Source organism: Macaca nemestrina, chromosome X (assembly GCF_043159975.1).
Source record: "Macaca nemestrina isolate mMacNem1 chromosome X, mMacNem.hap1, whole genome shotgun sequence".
NCBI classification, from domain to species: Eukaryota; Metazoa; Chordata; class Mammalia; order Primates; family Cercopithecidae; genus Macaca; species Macaca nemestrina.
The window spans coordinates 39,622,185-39,647,775 of NC_092145.1; the positions used below are offsets into that span (position 1 = coordinate 39,622,185).

Below are 25,591 nucleotides of genomic sequence, written 5' to 3' on the forward strand. Positions count from 1 at the left end.
AGAGTATAGTAATTTAGCATCTCTGGTGCCTAATCAACATATGAAAAAATGTTAACTTTGTTAGCTTCTATTATATCCTCAGACACAGATTAATCCTCTCAACCATACCTAGACTTTCAGAGCCTCTGAAGTAAGTAAAAGGACAGCAATTCCTTTGAAAGAAAATATTGGTTCAGAGTTTGAAGAACGGAAAATAAGTGTACTATTTTTTTAAAATTGCACTAATTTTCAGTTGAGTAAAAGTGAATCGTGGTCTCCCTCTGGTGTCCAAAACGGGGGTAGCTGAAAGATTATCTTAAGGCTTTTTTTTCTTTCTTTTCAGCAAGCTGACTTTAAGTATTAAAATTCTATTAATCTTTGTTAAGTCCACAAACAAACACACAAAACATGGCATATGTATATATCTCTTTGTGTATATATGACCAGACCATAACACACTGCTTGGAGCAGGATCAAAATACAGACAAATTATGGGTGCTATAATTTGGATACCAGCTGATTATACACTAAAATTGTTTTATTGCAGAGCACAAAGGGTTCAATAAAATATTAAGCTCTTGGTATTGAACAATTCTGCATATGGTAAACTAGTGTCTGAAAGAAGAGGTAATTTAATTTTTTTGGAGTTGGACAAAATCTAATAAATTTACACTGATGGATGAGCATCTGCGAAATGTCTAAAATCAGATTATACTATAGATTTTCTTTGATTTTTACTGTCTCCATTAGGTGCTTTCCATTGGACAGTGTTTTCCTCTCTATATTGTTTTAAAAGTTATAATTCTTTTAATGTTCTATAGTTTTTTTACCTTAATAATTATTCTCATGTTTATTTGCTCTTTTTTGGATCTTAAAGATATTCATATTTATAATTTCTCCAGAATAAAAGAAGCTCAGCATGCTCTATAGTTAATTTAGTCTCCTCTCATCTCCATTATGTTAATGCAGGCTATAAGCTTAGTTATGGGTTATGATGAATATAATTTAACTTTTTATTTCCTTTATTCCTAAAATTATATTTAATTTTACTGTGAAGACATCAATACATTTAGGAAAGAAACTTGATCATTTGAGCTTGCTATATTCTTAGCATCCTTGTTTGGATTTGCTTCTCTTCTAATTTGAGTACTCCTTGTTGAGTTTTCAATGTAGATTCTTATGTAGCAAACCCCCTAAGGCCTAATATTTTGGAAAATATTTTTATCATTCCCTCATATTTGAATAAAAAGTTGGCTAAAAATTCTAGGTTCAAAGTTCTTTTTAGTATTATTATTATACATTAAGCTCTGGGATACATGTACAGAATGTGCAGGTTTGTTACAAAGGTATACAGGTGCCATGATGGTTTGCTGCACCGATCAACCCATCATCTACATTAGGTATTTCTCTTAATGCTATCCCTCCCCCAGCCCCTCACCCCCTAACAGGCCCTAGTCAGTTCTGCTCTGATCTTAGTTATTTCTTGTCTTCTGCTAGATTTTCAATTTAATTGCTCTTACTTCCCTAGTTCTTTCAACCGTGATGTTAGGGTATTGATTTTAGATCTTTCCCACTTTCTCCTGTGGGCATTTAGTGCTATAAATTTCCCTCTAAACACTGCTTTAGCTGTGTCTCAGAGATTCTGGTACGTTGTGTCTTTGTTCTCGTTGGTTTCTAAGAACTTATTTATTTCTGCCTTAATTCATTATGTACCAGTAGTCATTCAGGAGCAGGTTGTTCAGTTTCCATGTAGTTGTGTGGTTTTGAGTGAGTTCCTTAATCCTGAGTTTCAATTTGATTTTACTGTAGTCTGAGAGACCGTTTGTTATGATTTCCGTTCCTTTGCATTCGCTGAGGAGTGTTTTACTTCCAATTATGTGGTGTTAAGAAGAATGTATATTCTGTTGATTTGGGGTGGAGAGTTCTGTAAATGTCTATTAGGTCCACTTGGTGCAGAGCTGAGTTCAAGTCCTGAATATTCTTGTTAATTTTCTGTCTCATTGATCTAATGTTGACAGTGGGGTGTTAAAGTCTCCCACTATTATTGTGTGGGAGTCTACGTCTCATTGTAGGTCTCTAAGAACTTGCTTTATGAATCTGGGTGCTCCTGTACTGGATGCATATACTTTTGGGATAATTAGCTCTTCTTGTTGCATTGATCCCTTCACCATTATGTAATGCCCTTGTCTTTTTTGATCTTTGTTGGTTTAAAGTCTGTTTTATCAGAGACTAGGATTGCAACCTGTACTTTTTTTTGTTTTGTTTTCCATTTCCTTGGTGTATATTCCTCCATCCTCTTATTTTGAGCCTATGTGTGTCTTTACACATAAGATGGGTCTCCTGAATACAGCACACCAATGGGTCTTGACTCTTTATCTAATTTGCCAGTCTGTGTCTTTTAATTGGGGCATTTAGCCCATTGACATTTAAGGTTAATATTGTTATGAGTGAATTTGATCCTGTCATTATGATGCTATCTGGTTATTTTGACCTATTAGTTGATGCAGTTTCTTCACAGTGTCGATGGTCTCTACAATTTGATATGTTTTTGCAGTGACTGCTGCTGGTTTTTCCTTTCCATGTTTAGTGTTTCCTTCAGGAGCTCTTATAAAACAGGCCTGGTGGTGACAAAAATTCTCAGCATTTGCTTCTCTGTAAAAGATATTATTTTTCCTTCGCTTATGAAGCTTAGTTTGGCTGAATATGAAATTCTTGGTTGAAAATTATTTTAAGAATGCTGAATATTGGCCCACCCTCTCTTCTGGCTCGTAGGGTTTCTGCAGAGAGATCTGCTGTTAGTCTGATGGGATTCCCTTTGTGGGTAACCTGACCTTTCTCTCTGGCTGCCCTTAACATTTTTTCCTTCATTTCAACCTTGGCGAATCTGAAGACTATGTGTCTTGGGGTTGCTCTTCTCGAGGAGTATCTTTGTGGTGTTCTCTGTACTTCCTGAATTTGAATGTTGGCCTGTCTTGCTAAGTTGGGGAAGTTCTCCTGGATAATATCCTGAAGAGTGTTTTCCAACTTGATTCCATTCTCCCCATCACTTTCAGGTACACCTATCAAATGTAGGTTTGGTCTTTTCACATAGTCCCATATTTCTTGGAGGCTTTGTTCATTTCTTTTCATTCTTTTTTCTCTAATCTTGTTTTCTCACTTTATTTCATTAATTTGATCTTCTATCTCTGATATCCTTCTTTCTGCTTGATTGATTCGGCTATTGATGCTTGTGTATGCTTCAGAAAGTTCTCATGCTGTGTTTTTCAGCTCCATCAGGTCATTTATGTTCTTCTCTAAATTGGTTATTCTAGTTAGCAGTTCCTGAAACCTGTTTTCAAGGATCCTAGCTTCCTTGCATTGGGTTAGGACATGCTCCTTTAGCTTGAAGGAGTTTGTTATTACCCACCTTCTGAAGCCTACTTCTGTTCAATTCATAAAACTCTTTCTCCATCCAGTTTTGTTCTCTTGCTGGAGAGGAGTTGTGATCCTTTGATGAGAAGAGGCATTCTGGTTTTTGAAATTTTAAGCCTTTTTGCACTGGTTTTTCCTCGTCTTCATGGATTTATCTATCTTTGATCTTTGATATTGGTGACCTTCAGACAGGTTTTCTGTGTGTATGTCCTTTTAGTTGATGTTGATGTTATTGTCTTCTGTTTGTTAGTTTTCTTTCTAACAGTCAGGCCCCTCTGCGGTAAGTCTACTGGAGTTTGCTGGAGGTCCACTCCACACCCTGTTTGCCTGGGTATCACCAGTGGAAGCTGCAGAACAGCAAAGATTGCTGCCTGTTGCTTCCTCTGGAAGCTTTGTCCCAGAGGGGCACCTGCCAGATGCCAGCCAGAGCTCTCCTGTATGGGATGTCTGTCAACCCCTGCTGGGAGGTGTCTCCCAATCAGGAGGCATGGGGGTCAGGGACCCACTTGAGGAGGTAGTCTGTCCCTTATCAGAGCTCAAGCACTGTGCTGGGAGATCTGTTGCTCTCTTCAGAGCCAGCAGGCAGGGAATTAAAAGTCTGCTGAAGCTGAGCCCTCAGCTGCCCCTTCCCCCAGGTGCTTTGTAGCAGGGACATGGGAGTTTTATCTATAAGCCCCTGAGTGGGGCTGCTGCCTTTCTTTCAGAGATACCCTGCCCAGAGAGGAGGAATCTAGAGAGGCAGTCTGGCTAAAGTGGATTGCCAAGCTGCTGTGGGCTCCACCCAGTTCAAACTTTCTGGTGGCTTTGTTTACACAGTGAGGGGAAAACCCCCTACTCGAGCCTCAGTAATGGTGGATGCCCCTCTCCCCACCAAGCTCAAGCATCTTAGGTCAACTTCAGACTGCTGTGCTGGCACCGAGAATTTCAAGCCAGTACATCTTAGCTTGCTGGGCTCTGTGGGGGGTGGGATCTATTGAGCTAGACCACTTGACTCCCTGGCTTCAGCCCCCTTTTCAGAGGAGTGAACAGTTCTGTCTCGCTGGTGTTCCAGGCACCACTGGGGTAAAAAATGAAAAAATGAAAAAACTCCTGCAGCTAGCTTGGTGTTTGCCCAAACAGCCACCCAGTTTTGTGCTTGAAATCCAGGGCCCTGGTGGTTAGGCACCCAAGGGAATCTTATGGTTTGCGGGTTGCAAAGACCATGGGAAAATTGTAGTATCTGGGTTGGAGTTCACTGTTCCACACGGCAAAGTCCCTCAAGGCTTCCTTTGGCTAGGGGAGGGAGTTCCCCAACCCCTTGAGCTTCCTTGGTGAGGCAATGCCCCACCCTTCTTTGACTTGCTCTCCATGGGCTGCACCCACTGTCTAACCAGTCCCAATGAGATGAACCATGTATGTTAGTTGGAAATGCAGAAATCACAAACCTTCTGTGTTGATCTTGCTGGGAGCTGCAGATCAGAGCTGTTCCTATTTGGTCATCTTTCCAGCCACACCTACTTGTTCTCTTTGTTTATACATGAGTCCCTAGAAAATGTGTCACTATGGCTGATATAAGTATTTTCTACTCTCTGTAAATTTCAAACCTACCCCAGAACCTTTACAGTCAGTCAATAACCTTGTTTCCCAGTTCACTGAGAAGATGAAAGTCCTCCAATGTGAGCTTGACTTCACTAATATCCATGTTAAGATTTCTCTGAATCCACACACCCAGTGCCCCTCCCAAAGTTAGTTTCTTATGTACTTTTAGAGTTTGGCGCCTACACTAGAACACTGTCCACAATCTCCTTCCATAAATGGTTCCTTTGTACATCTACAAATAGACATGCAATCCTTTTGCTTGTATTTTAAAATTAGCTAAACAATCTGTAACCACACATAGAATCAGAATTACATGTCTGAAGTATATGAACTGGAAAAGGCCTTCTTAGAAGTCCTGCACTCTTATCTCCCCTTATAATGATGAATAATCTATGATATGCAAGGGGTTGTAAGTGACTGACTTAAGGCCACAGTTAACTAGCAGCAAGGCTGAGATCAGATCTCATAATGAGTGTCTATCATTCTATGACCTGTTTTTACTACTTTGTATGCCTCTTTAAATGACCAGGAAAAGAGAAGACATGCTTTCATTCTAAGTGTTGGTGATGAGAAAAAGCATTAAATACTGAAATCTGTCTATTACTTTTAGGGCTACTTTTCCCAAAATACATGCTTGCAGAAATCTTTGGCAGATAAATAATTACAATTTCCTCCACATTGCCAGCCCCAAATTAAGTGGATTCTAATATCCTGAAATAAAGTTTTGGATATGCTACTTAAGAACATTAAATACATAAAGGACTATTAAAAAGACACTTTTCCCACCAATAAAACTGACAGTAAATTTACACATTTTTTGTTCAAGCTCTTATAATCTATTCTAGAAGCAGGAAGACCTAAGACATTTCTTCAGAAGTCCTCAAGTAACTTATGTGATATTATAAAACTTCTGGAAAGTAATCTGATCTCCAATAAAGGTCAATATTAATGAGACAGCAACATATAAGCACTTTAGTTTCCTGTCAGAGTTTTTGCCTTGTTCTTCAATTCTTCTTTCTTCCACCAGTAGGAGAGAAATACTATCCTAAGGTTTCATACAGCCTGGAAGAAAAATAAAGAAAACTTTGGATAGAGCCTAATATAACTGCAGATATGCTTTCATAAAATAAGACAGTGTATATACATATAACATTAAAATATTCATAAAGCTGTCATTAGCTCAAAGTCATTTATGTAAATTATTAACACGAAAAAGGCAACCTCAAATTTCACCAAACCTCTATGCAGTAGTAGTATCATTTTAAAATTATAAAGTAGAAAATTCCAAGAAGTTAATGGGCTCACTCTAAGCAAAGAAGGTGGGGATTACTGTTTGTTATTTGTTGCTATCAACAAGACTGACCTTAAAGACTACAGCTGATAGAACTAGATAACTATTCCCACGGTTCTACAAAGGAACTATCTATAATAAAGAAGTGAAAGCTGAAGGAATGCAATGGAGATTTATTTATGTTGATTGTTTCTAAAGATAACTTTCAGCAACCTAATATTATTTCATATCATTTCCCACTTTAATATAATAAGACAAGTGTTTTTCTTTCATATCTATTAAAGGTGATCCAAAAAGAAATATTAGATTACCATATGCTGACCTTATCAGGACAAGCAAATCAATATGTGGTGATTATGTTTTAGATCTAGAAATATAAAGTACTCTATGTTAAAACAATATCTACAAGGTCTTGCAAAAGAGAAGGGAAAGGATGTGTGACACAATTAAATAAATAAAACAACTATATCAAATACTCAATAATCTTACATTTTTGGAATTTTCTACTGCTTTTTTTTTTTAACTTTTTCAACTTTTGCCTAGTCCCCAAAAAATCTATTAAGATTGAACAAAAGCAATAATTAGAAATTATCAGATCCCTCAGGCATAAGGTGGCTTCCAGCCTCTAATTCTATGCAGATTATTACTTTCATTGGGCTGGGCATGGTGACTCATGCCTGTAATCATAGCACTTTGGGAGGCTGAGGCAGGTAGATCATGAGCTCAGGAGCTCGAGGCCAGCCTGGCCAATATGGTGAAATCCCGTCTCTACTAAAACTATAAAAATTAGCTGGGCATGGTGGCACACACCTGTAATCTCAGCTACTCGGGAGGCTGAGGCAGGAGAATCGCTGGAACCGAGTTTGCAGTGAGCTGAGTTTTCACCACTGCACTCCAGCCTGGGCTACAGACCGAGACTCTGTCAAAAAAATACTTTAAAAATACAGAGCATGGGGCGGAGCAAGATGGCCGAATAGGAACAGTTCCAGTCTCCAACTCCCAGCGCGAGCAACACAGAAGACAGGTGATTTCTGCATTTTCAACTGAGGTACTGGGTTCATCTCACTAGGGAGTGTGGGATAATCGGTGCTGGTCAGCTGCTGCAGCCCGTCCAGCGAGAGCTGAAGCAGGGCAAAGCATCGCCTCACCTGGGAAGCACAAGGGAGAAGGGAATCCCTTTTCCTAGCCAGGGGAACTGAGACACACAACACCTGGAAAATCGGGTAACTCCCACCCCAATACTGTGCTTTACCAAGGATCTTAGCAAACGGGCACACCAGGAAATTATATCCCACACCTGGCCTGGAGGGTCCCACTCCCACAGAGCCTCCCTCATTGCTAGCACAGCAGTCTGCAATCTACAGGCAAGGCAGCAGTGAGGGTGGGGGAGGGGCGCCCACCATTGCTGAGGCTTAAGTAGGCAAACAAAGTGGCTGGGAAGCTCGAACTGGGTGGAGCTCACAGCAGCTCACACAGCAGCTCAAGGAGGCCTGCCTGTCTCTCTAGACTCCACCTCTGGGGACAGGGCACAGCTAAACAACAACAACAAAAAAAAAGCAGCTGAAACCTCTGCAGATGCAAACGACTCTGTCTGACAGCTTTGAAGAGAGCAGTGGATCTCCCAACATGGAGGTTGAGATCTGAGAATGGACAGACTGCCTGCTCAAGTGGGTCCCTGACCCCTGAGTAGCCTAACTGGGAGACATCCCCCACTAGGGGCAGACCAACACCCCACACCTCACACGGTGGAGTACACCCCTGAGAGGAAGCCTCCAAAGCAAGAATCAGACAGGTACACTCGCCGTTCAGGAATATTCTATCTTCTGCAGCCTCCGCTGCTGATACCCAGGTAAACAGGGTCTGGAGTGGACCTCAAGCAATCTCCAACAGACCTACAGCTGAGGGTCCTGACTGTTAGAAGGAAAACTATCAAACAGGAAGGACACCCACATCAAAACCCCATCAGTACGTCACCATCATCAAAGACCAGAGGCAGATAAAACCACAAAGATGGGGAAAAAGCAGGGCAGAAAAGCTGGAAATTCAAAAAATAAGAGCGCATCTCCCTCTGCAAAGAAACGCAGCAAATCGCCAGCAATGGATCAAAGCTGGACAGAGAATGAAATTGACGAGATGAGAGAAGAAGCCTCCAGTCCATCAAATTTCTCAGAACTAAAGGAGGAATTACGTACCCAGTGCAAAGAAACTAAAAATCTTGAAAAAAGAGTGGAAGAATTGATAACTAAAATAATTAATGCAGAGAAGGCCATAAATGAACTGACAGAGATGAAAACCATGACACGAGAAATACGTGACAAATGCACAAGCTTCAGTAACCAACTCAATCAACTGGAAGAAAGAGTATCAGCAATTGAGGATTAAATGAATGAAATGAAGCGAGAAGAGAAATCTAAAGAAAAAAGAAGAAAAAGAAATGAACAAAGCCTGCAAGAAGTATGGGATTATGTAAAAAGACCAAATTACATCTGATTGGGGTACCTGAAAGTGAGAGGGAAAATGGAACCAAGTTGGAAAACATTCTTCAGGATATCATCCAACAGAACTTCCCCAACCTAGTAGGGCAGGCCATCATTCAAATTCAGGAAATACAGAGAATGCCACAAAGATACTCCTCAAGAAGAGCAACTCCAAGACACATAATTGCCAGATTCACCAAAGTTGAAATGAAGGAAAAAATCTTAAGGGCAGCCAGAGAGAAAGATCGGGTTACCCACAAAGGGAAGCCCATCAGACTAACAGCAGATCTCTCAGCAGAAACTCTACAAACCAGAGAGAGTGGGGGCCAATATTCAACATTCTTAAAGAAAAGAATTTTAAACCCAGAATTTCATATCCAGCCAAACTGAGTTTCATAAGTGAAGGAGAAATAAAATCCTTTACAGATAAGCAAATGCTTAGAGATTTTCTCACCACCAGGCCTGCCTTACAAGAGATCCTGAAGGAAGCACTAAACATGGAAAGGAACAACCGGTCCCAGCCATTGCAAAAACATGCCAAAATGTAAAGACCATCGAGGCTAGGAAGAAACTGCATCAACTAACGAGCAAAATAACCCAGTTAATATCATAATGGCAGGATCAAGTTCACACATAACAATATTAACCTTAAGTGTAAATGGACTAAATGCTCCAATTAAAAGACACAGACTGGCAAACTGGATAAAGAGTCAAGACCCATCAGTTTGCTGTATTCAGAAGACCCATCTCACATGCAGAGACATACATAGGCTCCAAATAAAGGGATGGAGGAAGATCTACCAAGCAAATGGAGAACAAAAAAAAGCAGGGGTTGCAATACTAGTCTCTGATAAAACAGACTTTAAACCATCAAAGATCAAAAGAGACAAAGAAGGCCATTATATAATGGTAAAGGGATCAATTCAACAGGAAGAGCTAACTATCCTAAATATATATGCACCCAATAGAGGAGCACCCAGATTCATAAAGCAAGTCCTTAGAGATTTACAAAGAGACTTAGACTCCAATACAATAATAATGAGAGACTTCAACATCCCACTGTCAACATTAGACAGATCAACGAGACAAAAAGCTAACAAGGATATCCAGGAATTGAACTCATCTCTGCAGCAAGCAGACCTAATAGACATCTACAGAACTCTCCACCCCAAATCAACAGAATATAAATTCTACTCAGCACCACATCACACTTATTCCAAAATTGACCACATAATTGGAAGTAAAGCACTCCTCAGGAAATGTACAAGAACAGAAATTATAACAAACTGTCTCTCAGACCACAGTGCAATCAAACTAGAATTCAGGACTAAGAAACTCAATCAAAACCGCTCAACTACATGGAAACTGAATAACCTGCTCCTGAATGACTACTGGGTACATAACGAAATGAAGGCAGAAATAAAGATGTTCTTTGAAACCAATGAGAACAAAGATACAACATACCAGAATCTCTGGGACACATTTAAAGCAGTGTGTAGAGGGAAATTTATAGCACTAAATGCCCACAAGAGAAAGCAGGAAAGATCTAAAATTGACACTCTAACATCACAATTAAAAGAACTAGAGAAGCAAGAGCAAACACATTCAAAAGCTAGCAGAAGGCAAGAAATAACTAAGATCAGAGCAGAACTGAAGGAGATAGAGACAAAAAACACCCTCCAAAAAATCAATGAATCCAAGAGTTGGTTTTTTGAAAAGATCAACAAAATTGATAGACCGCTAGCAAGACTAATAAAGAAGAAAAGAGAGAAGAATCAAATACATGCAATAAAAAATGATAAAGGGGATATCACCACCGACCCCACAGAAATACAAGCTACCATCAGAGAATACTATAAACACCTCTACACAAATAAACTAGAAAATCTAGAAGAAATGGATAATTTCCTGGACCCTTACCCTCTCCCAAGACTAAACCAGGAAGAAGCTGAATTCCTGAATAGACCAATAGCAGGCTCTGAAATTGAGGCAATAATTAATAGCCTACCAACTAAAAAAAGTCCAGGACCAGATGGATTCACAGCTGAATTCTACCAGAGGTACAAGGAAGATCTGGTACCATCCCTTCTGAAACTGTTCCAATCAATAGAAAAAGAAGGAATCCTTCCCTAACTCATTTTATGAGGCCAACATCATCCTGATACCAAAGTCTGGCAGAGACACAACAAAAAAGAGAATTTTAGACCAATATTCTTGATGAACATTGATGCAAAAATTCTCAATAAAATACTGGCAAACCGGATCCAGCAGCATATCAAAAAGCTTATCCACCATGATCAAGTGGGCTTCATCCCTGGGATGCAAGGCTGGTTCAACATTCACAAATCAATAAATGTAATCCAGCATATAAACAGAACCAAAGACAAAAACCACATGATTATCTAAATAGATGCAGAAAAGGCCTTTGACAAAATTCAACAGACCTTCATGCTAAAAACGCTCAATAAATTCGGTATTGATGGAACGTACCTCAAAATAATAAGAGCTATTTATGACAAACCCACAGCCAATATCATACTGAATGGGCAAAAACTGGAAGCATTCCCTTTGAAAACCGGCACAAGACAGGGATGCCCTCTCTCACCACTCTTATTCAACATAGTGTTGGAAGTTCTGGCTAGGGCAATCAGGCAAGAGAAAGAAATCAAGGGTATTCTGTTAGGAAAAGAAGAAGTCAAATTGTCCCTCTTTGCAGATGACATGATTGTATATTTAGAAAACCCCATTGTCTCAGCCCAAAATCTCCTTAAGCTGATAAGAAACTTCAGCAAAGTCTCAGAATACAAAATAAATGTGCAAAAATCACAAGCATTCTTATACACCAGTAACAGACAAACAGAGAGCCAAATCATGAATGAACTTCCATTCACAATAGCTTCAAAGAGAATAAAATACCTAGGAATCCAACTTACAAGGGATGTAAAGGACCTCTTCAAGGAGAACTACAAACCACTGCTCAGTGAAATAAAAGAGGACACAAACCAATGGAAGAACATACCATGCTCATGGATAGGAAGAATCAATATCGTGAAAATGGCCATATTGCCCAAGGTAATTTATAGATTCAATGCCATCCCCATCAAGCTACCAATGAATTTCTTCACAGAATTGGAAAAAACTGCTTTAAAGTTCATATGGAACATAAAAAGAGCCCGCATTGCCAAGACAATCCTAAGTCAAAAGAACAAAGCTGAAGGCATCACAATACCTGACTTCAAACTATATTACAAGGCTACAGTAACCAAAACAGCATGGTACTGGTACCAAAACAGAGATATAGACCAATGGAACAGAACAGAGTCCTCAGAAATAATACCACACATCTACAGCCATCTGATCTTTGACAAACCCGACAAAAACAAGAAATGGGGAAAGGATTCCCTATTTAATAAATGGTGCTGGGAAAATTGGCTAGCCATAAGTAGAAAGCTGAAACTGGATCCTTTCCTTACTCCTTATACAAAAATTAATTCAAGATGGATTAGAGACTTAAGTGCTATACCTAATACCATAAAAACCTTAGAAGAAAACCTAGGTAATACCATTCAGGACATAGGCATGGGCAAGGACTTAATGTCTAAAACACCAAAAGCAATGGCAACAAAAGCCAAAATTGACAAATGGGATCTAATTAAACTAAAGAGCTTCTGCACAGCAAAGGAAACTACCATCAGAGTGAACAGGCAACCTAGAGAATGGGAGAAAATTTTTGCAATCTACTCATCTGACAAAGGGCTAATATCCAGAACCTACAAAGAATTCAAACAAATTTACAAGAAAAAAACAAACAACCCCATCAAAAAGTGGGCAAAGCATATGAACAGACATTTCTCAAAAGAAGACATTCATACAGCCAACAGACAGATGAAAAAATGCTCATCATCACTGGCCATCAGAGAAATGCAAATCAAAACCACAATGAGATACCATCTCACACCAGTTAGACTGGCGATCATTAAAAAGTCAGGAAACAACAGGTGCTGGAGAGGATGTGGAGAAATAGGAACACTTTTACACTGTTGGTGGGATTGTAAACTAGTTCAACCATTATGAAAACAGTATGGCGATTCCTCAAGGATCTAGAACTAGAAGTACCATATGACTCAGCCATCCCATTACTGGGTATATACCCAAAGGATTATAAGTCATGCTGCTATAAAGACACATGCACATGTATGTTTATTGCGGCACTATTCACAATAGCACAGACTTGGAATCAACCCAAATGTCCATCAGTGACAGACTGGATTAAGAAAATGTGGCACATATACACCATGGAATACTATGCAGCCATAAAAAAGAATGAGTTTATGTCCTTTGTAGGGACATGGATGCAGCTGGAAACCATCATTCTCAGCAAACTATCACAAAAACAGAAAACCAAACACTGCATGTTCTCACTCATAGGCGGGAACTGAACAATGAGATCACTTGGACTCGGGAATGGGAACATCACGCACCAGGGCCTATCATGGGGACGGCGGAGTCGGGAGGGATTGCATTGGGAGTTATGCCTGATGTAAATGACGAGTTGATGGGTGCTGACGAGTTGATGGGTGCAGCACACCAACATGGCACAAGTATACATATGTAACAAACCTGCACGTTATGCACATGTACCCTAGAACTTAAAGTATAATAATAATAAAAAAATACAGAGCATGTAATTTACCATTTTTCATGTTAAAAACTTTTATCAATTGCATTAAGAGCAACTGACTTACACCATACATAAATCATTATCTACCACATGTTCTTTCCTTAGCTAACTTACTGTTTTCAATGCTGGGCTTATCAGGGCCCATAACCAAGTACACATTAATATATTTGACCACATTCCCATTATTTTTAAAAGGATTTGAAATATTTTCAACTTTTATGGTTATATAATTTTTAAATTTTCTTTCATGATTTATTATGCGTAGAGGTGTGCCAAAGACCCCATTTTAAAAACAATTGCAACTCAAAATTACTCTAAAACCAAAAGCTGCAAGAAAATAATACGTAATAAGACTCTTTAATTCTGGATTTCTAGTAAAATATTTTATTTAAGTAACATTGGATTTGGAGTGGGAAGTACAAATACATAGTAAAGGAAATTCTCAGGAACATTCAAATACTCCAAGTGCATGCTTTTAAAACACATATGTAATTGTCTGAATACTAAATTACTCCTAGTTAAGCACAACATAAATAACTAAAAAATTCTCTTCGGAGCAACAAAGTAGGTCTCATTATTGTTCATACAAAGGGATTTGTAACTTTAGATTGTGATGAATATGTCTGCTCTCTTCATTGTGCTGATACTTTCACAACTGTCACATATGGCAATATTTATCAAATCATACACTTTAAGGGCAGACTATCATCTGTGAATTATACCTGTACTACCACAGCTTAAAAAAAGGAAAACTTGTGTGACTAGGACAAAGCAACTAAGGAGAAAAATAGTAAGTGATGAGGGCAGAGTAGCAAGATCTTGTTGACTGCTGACTATGACTGGTCATTGTTTTAGTTCAAATTTAAAGGAAAAACATTGGAGATTAATTTGGCAGATCTGATATAATTTGAATGATGAAAGACACAGGAATCAAAAATGTGTGAAACTGGAAGAGACACTGAGCCCTTCAAGTCTGGGTGCTCTCTAGAGAGAGTGCCATAGGTTTCCTTGATGTTTCTGAATTTTTTTTTTTTGTATGTGCATGTATTTTTAAAAATAAAATGTCCAGGCTGGGAGTGGTGGCTCACGCCTGCAATCCCAGTGCTTTGGGAGGCCGAGGTGGGTGGATCACCTGAGGTCAGGAGTTTGAGAAGAGACTGGTCAACATGGTGAAAACCCGTCTCTGCTAAAAATACAAAAATTAGCCAGGCACGGTGGTTTGTGCCTGTAATCCCAGCTACTTGGGAGGCTGAGGCAGGAGAATCACTTGAAACCAGGAGGTAGAGGTTGCAGTGAGCTGAGATCACGCCATTGCACTCCAGCCAGGTGACAGAGCAAGACTTTGTCTCAAAAAAAAATAAATAATAAATAAAATAAAATTTCTACACCATTCACCAGCTTCCCAAAAAGGTCCTTAATCATAATATTTTAAGAACCATTTATTTATTTGACCCTTATTTTAGTTGAGGAAATTCAAATCTGGAGCAGTAAAATGATCTGGTCAAAATCAGAGATGACAAGTTAATGAGTCATAATGAGTTTGTGATGCTGACTATCCTCTTTTACCTAGTCCCATTATCTTTCTCTGCCCCAATACTTTTGGTTAACAGAACATAATCACAAGGACACAGCACAGGAAGCTGTCTGTTGAACCCTGAACTAGCCAGTTCAGGTCACTGGGAGACTGTGTGTGCTATGTGATCCATAAGAGATTAGAAGCCAATAGAAAGACTGGGAAGTAGTCCCTTATGACTCCCTGATCAAATTTTTTATAACATTTTAAATCAACTACGGTGTGTATTACTAAAATCACAAAAGAACAATACATCATAAATAATATTCACCTATGAATGTCACTGTGAGCCTGCCCTATGTTATGGAGGAAAGAATGTTATGCAGCTGGTATTTGATAGTGGTAGTTTTCTTCCTTAAAAGGCACCACAAATTAGTCCATGCCAAATCCTTTCCAACAGCGGTTTCAGTAAAGTCAACTGCTTAACTACAAGGCCACATAGCAGAGTACACTTCACATGGGAAGGCTCACAGCGCCTTCAGAGATTCCATTGTAAGATGCTAGAGGGTCCTTTTCTCAGTAATCCAAGGAGACAAACAGGGTCACCTCAAATTCTTTCCCAGCTCTAAGGTTTATAGAAATATCAGGCTATTCTGATAGCCTTGCAAGGTGCCAGGTTACTGAAATAACCCTGCCTATCTTTGCTCAATGTTGAGCACTGAGAATGTAGCTATGATGCAGGTCAAAGCCTAATGAACACAGTTTCTACCAAATCTCCATGATACCAGTAAAAACTAGGTGAAAACATTATAGAAAGTCATGCTTCTAAATACCAAGGCGTTCTGTTCTAGTTAAATAGTGACCTTTTCTGGGGCTTTGAGTCTAAACTGAGTTCAGCAATATTGGAATTTACCAAATAGGTTATTTTCAATCACACAAGGGAAATGCTCATGATCATCATAATTAACTCTAGCCATGGGCTATACATGGACACAGTGCCTAACCAGATATTAAGAGAGGAAGTTCAGTGAGATACTTACATTTAAAAATAAGCCTATTGTACAGAATGGGGTAAAACACAATCAAAGTACAATTTGATGTCACATACCTATCTGATGTGGTAAATCAGTGTATGATCTTAATCTGTGTTTGAAGTCTGGGTCCACACCCACAGGGCCACACCAACTGTAAATCACACTCTTCTATTTTCTTACAATACTGTAACCTGAGAAGAAAAGAAAGTGTTGTTGAATTCCTTAGCCATAGATACAACCCAATTTTCCTAAGAATTCAGCTTAAAAAAAGAAAACCCAGTCTGTTTAACTGTTTAAAAATACAGCAAGAACAACAATTTTAAAAACCCTTCAAGCCATTATACACTCTTAGGAGAAATAAGCCTAAGCCTGAAGATGGTCTGAACTTTATAGGGAAAAACAAATTGTGATGTAATCAACTATGGCCAATTAGTGACTTCACACAGTAATGTGCTGGAATTCAGGCTTGTGGTCAAAAATACGGACCCACATTTTCTGCTTACTTAAGCTATTGTCTCTGAATTTAATGAAATATTAATAAATAGCTTGTTAGCTTTACATCTTGGGATACAGAAATGTTCTCCCACTTGTAGCTTTTTGATTCCAGTGATGGTTGAGTATCCTGACATTGGGTGTGAAGTAACAGTTTGAAATTCATACAGCACTGCTACTCAAGTAGCTACAAATGCCTTGCAAAACTGGCCTGAACCACTTGAGAGGTTATTGCAAGGACCTGTTTATACATATTACCAAAAGATCTATTTTATAGAAGCATACACAGTTACTATGCATAGCTACACCCTGAATTTGTTCTAAGCATCAAAAGTCTGAAACCATGTACTAATAGTGTGAACCTTGAAGGTAACTGTGGCCTTAATGCTGACCAAGTCACACTACCAAACAACAATGCAGCAATGCAGCACCCCTTGCATCAAAATTGGGGAAACATTACTGTTTGTCGGTGATGAATACATTGACAGGGAAAAATCCATGGGAAGCTCAGGATACTCTCTCTCATTGCAACCCCCGTCCCCAGATATCCACTGAGCGCTCTCATCTCCTCCCTCAGATCTTTTCTCCCATGTCTCCTTCTTAGCGAGACCTTAGCTACACAATCTACCCAGAGGTGAAAATCCCACCCCCACCCCACAGTGTTCCCCTTCCCTGCTCAGTTTGCTGTGCAGCACATATGACTATTATGATACATACATATCTTATTGATCCTGTTTTATCAGCCTCCTCTACTAGAATGTGAACTCTATGTGATTAGGAACTTTTTTGTGTTTATTTCGTGGCTGTACTTGTAGCATTAAGAACATGATCAGTATATACTAGGTGTTCAACAAATGTTTGCTGAAGGAATTAACAAAAGTCACCTTTGTTCAACAATTCTAATCTTTGTGTCATTTCCAGAGGTGACCTTGTCATCAATAGAGGGAACTTCTTTCAGAATTTCCTTCCTCATGTTACATTCTGATATAAAGGTCCATTAAAAATTGATATTTTGTACCTCCATTAAACTGTTGAATATTTTGACAATACTTAAAACAAAAATGATGTTTTTCCAATTCTACCTTGAAATTCAAGCAATTATAGTTCTGTAAACGTGACCATAACCAACTCTTATTTTTGGTATTTTTACTCATATTTCTTAATACACTCAAATTCTGATTTGGTTGCTCTTGTTTACTCTTCATCATGATCATTTTCAAACAAAGGTGATAGAACAATGCATAAAAAATTCCATGTACTCAGCAACCAGTTTAACAATAATCAACATTTACAAATTATGTTTTATTTGCACTTTTACTGAAATAGCTCAAAGTATATTTCAACTACTGTATGACTTAATATATGAATCCTAACAAGCTATTCAATCCATGCAGTTTACAGTAATATGCACTCTAACCAATAAGGATTTTAGGAAAAAATAACCAAAATGTCATCCTTGCCTCTAAGAAAAATTAGAATTATTCTCTAATGGCACACAAAATATCCATGTTCAATTTCCCTGATTGACCTAAATATGGCTCTTAACTTGTACTTGTTCTACTTAGGATCAAAAGAAGTATTACACGTGACTTTTTAAAAATATTTTAACATTCCTTTATTGATGGAAATGCAGGTCATTCCATTTTGTTATTTGTGTTCTGGTTGTTTTGAGATCTTCTTTATTTCCTTTCTGTCTTCCTTTAGTGAAGGTGATTTTCTCTGGTGATTTGGTTTAGTTTCTTGCTTTTTATTTTTGGGTATCCATTATATGTTTTTTGATTTGAGGTTACTATGAGGTTTGCAAATACTATCTTATAACCCATTTTAAGCTTATAACAACTTAACACTGTTTGCATAAAGAAACAAACAAAAATAAAACTAATAGAAACTCTACACCTTATCTCCATCCCCTTGCTTTTTCACTTTTTTGTTGTTTCTATTTTATTGTACTGATTATGTCTTAGACATATTGGACCTCCATTATATGTTGTTTGTTTCTTTTCTCTTGCTGTTTTAGGATCCTTTCTTTATCCTTGAATTTCAGGAGCCAGACTATTAAATGCTTTGAGGTGACCTTTGAATTAAATCTGGTTGGTGTTCTATAACCTTCTTGTACTTGAATGTTGATATCTTTCTATAGGCTTGGGAAGTTCTCTGTTATTATCCCTTTATAAGAACTTTCTACCCCTATTAATTTCTACCTCCTCTTTAAAGCCAATAACTCTTAGATTTGCATTTTTGAGGCTATTTTCTAGGTCCCGTGGGCATGCTTTATTTTGTTTAATTTTTTCTTTTGTCTCCTCTATTTTTAAGTAGCCTATCTTCAAGCTCACTAATACTTTCTTCTGTTTGATCAATTCTGCTGTAAAAAAAACCTCTGATGCATTCTTTAGTGTGTCAATTGCATTTTTCAGCTCCAGAATTTCTGCTTTATTCTTTATAATTGTTTTAATCTCTTTGTTAAATGTATCTGATAGAACTTTAAATTTCTTCTCTGTTATCTTGAATCTTTTTTGAGTTTCCTCAACACAGCTCTTTTTAATTCTCTGTCTGAAAGGCCATATATCTCTGTTTTTCCAGGATTGGTCCCTGGTGTCCGGTTTAGTTCATTGGATGAGGTTAGGTTTTCCGAGATTGTCTTGATACTCGTAGATATCTGTCTGTGTCTGGGCATAGAAGGGTTAGGTATTTATTGTCTTTACAGTCTGGTCTTGTTTGTACCTGTCCTTCTTGAGAAGGCTTTCCAGATATTCAAAAGGACTTGGGTGTTGTGATCTAAGCTGTGTCTGCTTTACAGGGCATCCCAAGCCCAGTAACATTGTGGGTCTGATAGACTCATACAGGTACCACCTTGATGGTTCTGGACAAGTTCTAACAGAATTCTCTGGATTACCAGGCAGAGACTCTTGTTCTTTTCCCTTACTTTCTCACAAACAAACAAAGTGTCTTTCTGCTCTGAGCCACCTGAAGCTGAGGGTGGAGTGACACAAGCACCCCTGCAGCCAACACCACTATGACTGTGCTGGATCAACCCTGAAGCCAGCACAATGCTGGGTTTTGCCCAAAGCCTACTGTAACCACTACCTGGCTACTGCCTATGTTCACACAAGGCCCTGGGGCTTTACAGTCAGTACGTGGTGAGGCCAGCCAGGCCTATGTCTTTTCCTTCAGGGTGGTGAGTTACCCATGTCCCCATGAGGGTCCAGAGTGCTATCAGGGAGCCAGGGACTAGAGTCAAAAACCTTAAAAGTCTACCTGGTGTTCTGTTGTGCTGCTGCAGCACTGGAACTCAAACTGCAAGTTGTGTTCCTTCCCACTCTTTCCACCCCTTTCCAAAAGCAGAGGAGCCTTACTCCATGGCCACTGCCACCACAGGTTTACATGAAGTACTGTGAGACTACCACCAATGTCCCCTTAAGGACCAAGTGATCTTGAGTCAGCTTGTAGTGAATGTTGCCTGGCCTGGGAGTCACCCTTCAGGGCAGTGGGTTCCCCTCTGATGCAGGGCAGATCCAAAAATGCCATCCAAAAGCCAAGTTCTGGAATCAGGGACTCCAAGAGCCCACTTGGTGCTCTACACTTCAGTGGCAAAGCTGGTACCTGTAGCTAGCAAGTCTCAGAGCCTCACTCAAGGCCCTCAACATAGTACCTAGGTATCTCTGCTGGTTGTTCAGGGCCCAATGGCTCTTCAGTTAGCAGATGATGAATGCTACCAGGACTGGGTTCTTACCTTCAAAGCAGCAGGTTCCCTTCTGGCCCAGAGGATGTCTGGAAATGTCATCCTGGAACTAGGGCCTGGAAAGTGGGAGTCATTACTCTGACTGCTGCCCTATCCTGCTGTTGCTGAGCTGTTATCCAAGCTGCAAGACAGTGTCCTCCCTACTCTTCCATCTCCTCAAGTGGAAGGAAAGGGTCTCTGTTGGAGCCATGAGCTGTGCAGCCTGGGGTTAGTAGAGGGATGATGCCAGCACTCACTTAGCTGCCCAGGCTGCTGTGTCAGTAGGTCACGTGTCCCCCTAGACTACTGTCTCTGCTCCCAGTTCAGCACTAGGACTAATAAAAGTTGCAATACTTTTGGCCTAAACTGCCTTTCAAGGGCCCCAAGGCATTTTAGCCTGCATTGGAGATTCCCCTCTGGTGAAGGCTAATTTAAATACTCCCTGTGTTAGGGTGGCAGGGAGCATCAGCTGCGTTTGGTCTGGTTTTCCTTTCTGACAGGACAGCACTGAGTTCAATGACTCACAATTGCTGCACTCTCCTTCTGCCAGCACACAGAAACACTCACTGCCAGGGGTTGGGGAAGGGGTGACGTGACAATTCAAAACTGTTTTTTTCTGCCTCTTCAGGGCCTCTTTCAGTGATATAAAGTTAAAACCAGGTCCTGTGAGTACTCACCTAATTTTTGGTTCTTATCACAGTGTTTTCCTTGTATAGATAGTTGTTAAATTGGTCTCCTTGCAAGGGGTGGGGACAATAGGTAGAACCTTCTATTCTGTTATCTTGTTCTGCCTCCTTCTACATAACACTGATTCAAATATTTCTTCCTTTCCTTTCCTCTCTCTTTCTTTCTTTCTTTCCTTTTACCTGTTTTTTGTTTTTGTTTTTGTTTCTGTTTTTTGAGACAGAGTTTTTCTCTTGTTGCCCACGCTGGAGTGCAATGGCATAATCTCAGCATCTCGGCTCACTGCAACCTCCACCTCCTGGGTTCAAGTGATTCTCCTGCCTCAGCCTCCTGAGTAGCTGGGATTACAGACACTCACTACCACGTCTGGCTAATTTTTGGTATTTTTAGTAGAGATGGGGATTTGCCATGTTGGCCAGGCTGATCTCGAATGCCTGACCTCAGGTGCTCTGCGCACCTTGGCCTCCCAAAGTGCTGGGATTACAGGCGTGAGCCACCATGCCCAGCCTCCTATTTCTTCTTTAATCTATAACACCACCCTCCCTCTTTCCTTTGCTATTCCTTTGGTGAGAGACTGGTTTATAATTTGTCCTGTAGAATTATTCATTTTTTACATTTTACTGTATCCATCCCAATGCAAAGCCTATTCCTTTATAAGCAAAATATCTTGTAGTTAGATCTATGGATGTGGTTAGATTCAGGTACAATTTTTTTTGGCAGGAACATTCATAGTTGATGCTTTGTACTCTGATTGCATGATATCAGCATTCACATAATATGTTTCTCATACGTTTGATGTAAAAGATCATATCAGTGAGTTGTAGCATTCTCACCTTGATTTACCCATGATATAAAATTTCCCACAAATCTTGTACCTAAATTTTATTAAATCTATGTGTTGGTTTACTTTTTATTATTGACATATTCACATACCATGTAACTCACCATTTAAAAGTATACAAGTCATTGCTTTTTAGTATATTCACAAAATTATGTATACATTACCACAACAAATTTTCGAGAATTTTTCTAAACTGAAAGCTCCATTTCTATTAGCAGTCATTTCTTATTCTGCCTTCCCCAGCCCCTGGCAACTACTAATCCACTTTGTCTCTGTATAGATTTGCCTGTTCTGGCCATTTCATATAAATGGAATCATGCAATATGCATTCTTGTCTGGTTTCTTTAATGTATTATAATATTTTCAAAGTTAAATCCATGTAGTATCATGTATCTGTGCTTCATTCCCTGTTATGGCTAAATAATAATCCATGGTATGGATATAGCACATTTGTTTAAACATTCACTGGTTCATAGGCATTTGAGTTGTTTCTCCTTTTGGGTTTTATGAATTATGCTGCCACAAATATTCATGCATAACTTTTGTTTAAATACCTATTTTCAGTTATCTTGGGTATATACTTAAGAGTAGAATTCCTGGATCACGTGGTAATTACATGTTTAACTTTTTGTGGAAGTGCCAAACTCCTTTCCATAATGTCTACATCATTTTACTTTCCCACCAGCAATGTATGACAGTTTCAATTTCTCTACATCTTCATAACACTTGTTATTTTCAATTTTGTTTTTATTCCAGCCATTCTAGTAAGTGTGAAGTGTATCTATCTCCTCGTGATTTTGCTTTGTATTTGCCTAAATGAATGATATTGAGCATCCTTTATGGAGCTGCTTGCCCATTTGCATGAAGAGAGCAAAGGATTTGCAGCCTAGCATGTTTAGATTCATCCTGTGACACGCCGGTTCACCTTGGCAAAGCTTTAGCCTCTGTGGACCTTGGTTTCCTGGCACAATGAATGCTTACTGAATCTGTGTCGGTTCAGATAATGTAGGCAGAAAAAAGGCTATGACTTGATTCTGTGTCCGGCAATGGCCATTCCTACATTAAATAAAGGAGGAGAAAAACAGGGAGGCATCCAGAGAGGTACAGCTGAGATTCATAGCCCAGTTCTTTTTCAGCTAATTCCACCTGGGAAAGAGAGGGAAGCTCTTTTCACTTTCCATTTTCTACAACGTGGAATTGTGACAGAGTCTTAACCCCTCCCTCAACTGTCTCCTAAACAGGTGAAGGCACTGTCTGACCAGAACAAAGTATCACCTGTGCCCATTTATTCTCCTCCCCCTACCTTCTGGTAATTCCCACCCACATCTGCCCAAACAGCAAGGGAATGAGTAAGAGAAAAGGTTTGGGAGTATCTGGCCAGCAGGTGGTCTTGGGGTGGGGTGGGGATGGGGGACTGAGAGAGTGAAGGTCAGTTGGTGAGGAACGAAATGGAGGCAGAAAATTCTGAGGAGTTGGAGGCGGTAAAAGTCCAGTTGCACTCTCCTCAGGTTGGTGCAGAGGCCTTGGATTTCTTTTTAAAGTGTTTCTTTTAAGGTGGGTATAGTGGTGAGTGGACCTGGGCAGCGGTGACTTCAGTTCTCACTTGAAACACTTGTTTATTTGCAGGGAAAATAATTCCTTAACAGTTTTCTTCAGAAATTTTTTTTTTTTTTTGAAGTCCATCAGGTCCTAAACCATTGAGTTTGTGAAACAAAAAAAAAAAAATAGTAAAAATCCATCAAAGACTATATCATGAATAGAAATTAAATGGGTCCACAAAAATATCTTCACAATCAATAGGTTGGCAACTGAATAGCCTGCATGCTTGCTTCCCATGGGTCTTGGGAGCTCACCAGACTATTATTTTAAAAGGATCTTTATTTGCATCCCTCCCTCCCACTTAAGAAATCAGGTGCTAGAAGGATGTACGCCCCACAAACAGTCCTCTTCTCTGAGTGGTGTCATCACGGGTTATCCTCGTTTTTCTTTATACACTACAGGTGTCTTCATTCTGCGACTATTATTTTGCAAGAGAAAAGTGTTCCTTTTTATTCAAAAGGAGGAAGGTATCAGGGCACTGGTCAGACACGGGAAAGCTTCGAGTCGCTGTCACTCTTTCAGAGGTAGCATTTCATCACCCACCTAGGCAGTGTGTGCGCCAACCAGCAGCATCCCCTGGAAGGCCGCAGAAGCAGCACTGGGCCCCTAACAGTTCCAGACAAAAATCAGGGGGTGATAGGGCACCGGCAGTGTCTGGTCTTGGGAACCAGACATTTCACTCCCCACCAGCTGACCCTCATACTCTCAGCCCCACGCCCCCACCCCAAGACCACCTGCTGTCCAGATACTCCCAGACCTTTTCTCTTACTCATTCCCTCTCACCTGGGGAGGGAGCAATTGAGGCTTTTAATAACCTCAGGCAAAATAATGATACAAACTGACCGTTTGAAAATATACATATTTAAATTTCTTTTACATCTAAATGTTTTGCGAATATTGAACTAGAGATATTCCATTTTATTGTTCTGTCTCAAACATCGTTTGCCCTCTAGCAACAAGGACCTTACTCTAAGGGAAAGAAATAGATTCTACCGAGCAATTGGCCAAGATGAAAGATTTCCCATCTGACTTTCCCAAGCCCACCTCTCCCGACCTATCAAGTACCTGGTACTGGCGTAAGACGTCCCACTCCTCCCCTGGGCGGAGCCGACACCACACAACCCGGATTCCCAACACCTCCTCTTCCTCTGACCTTCAGCTCCCACCCGCTCCGAGGAAGAGGAGACACACAAGATGGAGGGAGGAATGGCATCCTACCCTGTTGCAACGCCGAAGTCGCGCTGCCGCAGGGGGCGCATTGGGGTCCAGCCGCCCCCACCGTCCCCACAGCGCAGATCACAGGTAGTCGGACCTTTCCCGCTGGCGCGCGGCCTCAGCCAGGTAGGTCTCCTTCCTTCGTCTTTCCTTTCTTTGCCTTTCCTTTCCCTGACGCTGGGGGAAGTAGGGCCGGGGTCTGTGCCGCAGGCGACCTTTCTGGTGCAGAGCACCTTCCCCACCCTCCATCGTGTGAGCAGCCAGAGCCGGGCGCTCGACCTTGAGCAATGGTGGCTGCCTCACCACGGGCTCGGGCGTTCGGCTGATATCTGGGAGTTCCAGAGGGCCGAGTCGGGGGCCGCGTGGGCGGGTCGGGGTCTTGGTTTTGGAGCACTGGGTTTTTACCTCTGCCTGAGTTTTTAGTTCTAGCAAGTGTAGGAAGAGCCTCCTAGCAGAGTCCCTCTAGCCTTCCTCGTAGGTTAGCCTGGAAGCTTTTCTGTGGGGCCAAAGGCCGGGGCGAACAGGAGGAGAAGGGTGCTCCCACGGATTCCTTCGCCCCACTAAGGTGCTCCCCACCTACGAGGCTGGAGGAGGGTACTCGTGCTGTGTCGGTTTGGACTGAGTGATGGTTAAACTGCGTGGCCGCCGTGCGTGCTGACAAGTGCTGGGCTTCCCTGAATGTACCCCTAAAGAGGGGACATTTCCTCTGATGAAATTTTGATCTTAAAGCAATACAGCTCCGTTTTCACCTACGCATTTAAAGACATGGAAAGACAACCCCCAGATTTTCAGGGACTCCCTCACATTTTCATATTTTTTCAGTTCTGTGAAATGGGAGGATCTGAAACGGCCATGATTATTAAGAAAAAGAAAGAATGAAGCTTCTTAAAGTATCAAAAATTACAAAAAATAGTGGTAATAATGCAAAATATAATCTCAACAAATTATATGTAGACAAAAGTTCAAAAGGAAAGAAGACACAGTTGTGACAGTTATACTGGTTATTTTTAGGTGAAGATGTTGAGTGTTTGTGTGTTCGCTCTTGTGCTTTGTGTTTCTTGTTACTGATACTAAGGCA

The 25,591-nt window shown here is 40.2% G+C and overlaps 1 long non-coding RNA gene across 1 annotated transcript; it reads right to left on the reverse strand.

Annotated features, from left to right (window-relative positions):
• Positions 1 to 1,371: 1,371 nt before the first annotated feature.
• On the reverse strand, positions 1,372 to 24,507 carry LOC105468367 (uncharacterized). Its single transcript, XR_979456.2, has 3 exons — positions 24,364 to 24,507; positions 16,039 to 16,155; positions 1,372 to 6,030 (listed from the first exon to the last, which is right to left on the reverse strand). It is a non-coding gene; the product is annotated as an uncharacterized lncRNA (long non-coding RNA).
• Between the last annotated feature and the right edge of the window lie 1,084 nt (positions 24,508 to 25,591).